This window comes from Anarrhichthys ocellatus, unplaced genomic scaffold (assembly GCF_004355925.1).
Source record: "Anarrhichthys ocellatus isolate YVR2014 unplaced genomic scaffold, GSC_Weel_1.0 scaffold30, whole genome shotgun sequence".
Taxonomy (NCBI): domain Eukaryota; kingdom Metazoa; phylum Chordata; class Actinopteri; order Perciformes; family Anarhichadidae; genus Anarrhichthys; species Anarrhichthys ocellatus.
The window spans coordinates 5,164,362-5,167,807 of NW_022280060.1; the positions used below are offsets into that span (position 1 = coordinate 5,164,362).

At 36.8% G+C, this 3,446-nt stretch overlaps 1 protein-coding gene across 2 annotated transcripts in view; it reads right to left on the reverse strand.

The window, feature by feature from the left end:
• onecut3a (one cut homeobox 3a) overlaps nucleotides 1–3,446 on the reverse strand; it is a 19,902-nt gene that overhangs the window by 4,341 nt on the left and 12,115 nt on the right. The gene's annotated exons all lie outside the window — the stretch shown is intronic.

Here is a 3,446-nt window from a genome sequence, read left to right on the forward strand (position 1 = left end):
TGTGTGTGTGTGTGTGTGTGTGTGTGTGTGTGTGTGTGTGTGTGTGTATGTGCCGTGATGCATTTAAAGACAGAATTTTTCTGTGCCCTCTCTCTTTTGCACACACACACACACACAGTGTGTGTGGAGCGTGAGTGTGTGGAGGTTGTGATTATGCTGAAGTGGCTGGAGCCAAGCAGTGGCGCTGTGTGTCTAATTACAGTGGAACAGAGCCCATTGATCAGCCATTGCAGTCCAATCTGTTTACTACAGATGTCTAACCTGCACACAAGCCCATCCATCATATTCATATTTCACATCAACGCCGCAGCTATTTTTATCACACACATGCTAGTATGCCACATCAAAATTTAAATCCATGCTGTAAAGTATGTATATCATCATACATCGTTGATTTATTGTAGTCATGATGATGGTCAGGAGGAGGAGGAGGAGGATGATGTAGTTTAATCATTTGGATTTGGTGCTGAAATTATTCACATTGTCTCAGTGAGTTCAGTCTCAGTATGTCAGATGATAAAAGACGAACAGGACAGATCATTAATTTCAATTTTTAGTTGTATATCTTTGCATCTATCTTTTTATCTTACAAAGATGCTCTAAATGCAATGACAAGCACTTATAACATGAACATGCGTGATGTCTTCAAAGTGACACGAACCCACAGCCACATGCCAAGCAAAATATTATCCATTTCCAGGGGGAAACTTTGGCAAGCCGACCGATGTGATGGATTTATTAGAAAATAGATTCATCAGTTCACTCCGGTCATATTATTCAAGCATACATCAGTTGTCGCTGATAGACATCCAACTTTTGAGAAAAGCTTGTAAAACAATTTTACTTTTTTTCCCCATAGATCACTTCTACATGCAAGTCTTCTTGCATGTATGGTCCTCGAATAATTATTGTGAATTGTTTTGATTGTCTAACTACTTATAAACCATAATAAATAATGCATAATAAACATGTGTTGTAATCTGCTCATAGCACTGTATAATTGTAGTTATAAGCGTCATGAATATCTATAATACTTTATAACGATAATCATCACTTGTAATGTCATAATACGTCATAATTATAATAGTATATTGTACGTCTTATAATACATTATCGTCTTTTTATAAAGCATCATAATCAAGTTTATAATTCATTATAATGTGATCATAGCTCACACTAAGTGGTCCTTATTTGCTCGAAGTGAATTAAAATATAATTTATGTTTTGTGTGTTCTTATTAAATAGATGTAATGATATTTTACCTTTCTTGAAGTGAACAAGTTATAATCACATTATAACAGGGATTACGATGCATTATTTAAGAAAATTATGTATTACAACTATGGGAATTATAATACACTATGAGCATTGCCTGACAGACCTGCAATTATGAAGTATTGTGACACTTGAGATTATAAATCTTTAATGAAATGCTTTATATGTTACTGTTATTGTTATAAAGCAAGATGGACATTTATGAGTGCTTGTCCCCATAATTATACAGTGCTGCAAGCAGTTAATTATTTATGTGTAGAATGCATTATAGACATGGGAGTCATAAAAAAGTGTCACCAAATGATTTTCCACAGGGAGGAAAATCCATCCCAGCACCAACCTGCAGTGACGCTGAACATTTATGATGAATTCCAACGCAACAACGAATACGCACTCCAGCTGGAACTGGGGACTAATATATTAAGCTGATGTCTTTACAAAAACAGAATATCTACATCCAAGAAACAAAAAAACAGCTGAGCAGCAAACACATGCTTTAGTTAGTGAAACTAGTCACACGGTGGTTGTGAATGTGAGGGCTTGATGGAGAGAATTTCAGCTTTCAAACCATTTTTCTTCAACTACAAATGCCCACACATGAGGATGCTCTGCTTCTTCCACACATGTAGGGACTTGTACTGCGTAAGCTCCCCAGTGACCGAGGAGTAGCTACTGCTTCTGCTCGGCAAAGACCTGCCATCCCCTCTGGCTTTGACTTGTGTGGAAGAGGATTCGTTTCCCAGCAGGACAATGAGCCCAAACATGCAGTGAAGTCTTTTTGAAGACCGGGGAGGAGCAGCAGGTAGTGCTGACGTGCACTGCTTTGCCTCCACAGTCACCAGACTTCCACCCCACTGAACAAAAGGTGAAAATACAAAACACCATTTTAAGGGTTTTCTTTGGTTTTGTGGACAGCTTTTTTTTTTTTTTTTTACTTCTCTAACACTTTCAACTTGTATAATTATATGTAGTATTAAATACAACTTGATTACAAATGTGCGTTAGTGTACAGTAACTGACGCAACAGCATTTTTTATGTTAGACTTTGCTTTTAGAACGACTTCCTCTGCAGCAATGCAGTTAATATTATTGTCAATATAGATTTATTGCTATCTCAATATTTCAGTCCGCACTGACGTTCCATTTATTTTCGTGTGCAGCTTCCAGTTGACCAGGATACCTTCACTTCCCTCCAGTGCGTGACCTTTTTCTCCTGTGAGTCGTCCAGATGTGCGACCTTGGTATGCATATGATAACGCGCGCACACACACACACACACACACACACACACAAAGGCTGTCACAATATCAAATTTTCACTGCATGATTATTGTGGGAGAAAAAAAGAATTCATGATCACGATATTATCGTAATATCTGTAGAAAATAAAAATAAAATGATGATGGTATCATTTAAATTTGTCTGTGATTTTGTTTATTGTGCATTTTCCCTCTTTTTTACAGTAAATTGCACACAAAACACAAATGTAGGGAGGCGAAGAGAGTCTGCAACCATTATATATATATTATTTAAATTATATAAGAGGTGCAGGATTATTTACACAATATCATATGTGTCTTATTAACATGATATCACCATTTCATGTTTAAACATCACTGTTATCGTCATATCGCAACACACACTTATGGCTATACACCTGAAAATGTAAAGTGTTTGCTTTTGGATATGTTTATCCTATTTTAACAAAATAAATGCACTATTTTTCATGTCATGAAATCGGATCAAAGATGATTCATAACATTTTGGCTTCCTTTGCTTATTTTATCGACTTTCATCTAAGTAGAGAACATTTAACTCCTCATGAATAGTCTCAGTGTCACTGTTTCCAGGCAGTAGAAGCAACATGGATCTATCTAGTAACAGAAAGGGGATTCTTCCCAAAAATCTATTTATGGATTGTTTTTCAGAAGCCAACAAATCTGTGGGGTAAATGCTTTGGAAACAAACTGCTGGTCAGCATTTTTAATTACAATTGTTAGAACTTCATTCTCTTTAAATCCCCAAAAGGTTCAGATTAAAGACACAAAAAGCAGCTCTTTTTTGTGTGCAATAATAACTGAGCCATGGGGGGTTGGGGGGGGGGGGGGGGGGTACCACTTGTTTTTTTTAATCCCCCCAAGAAGCTCGTTTCCACAGCATTTAACAACACCC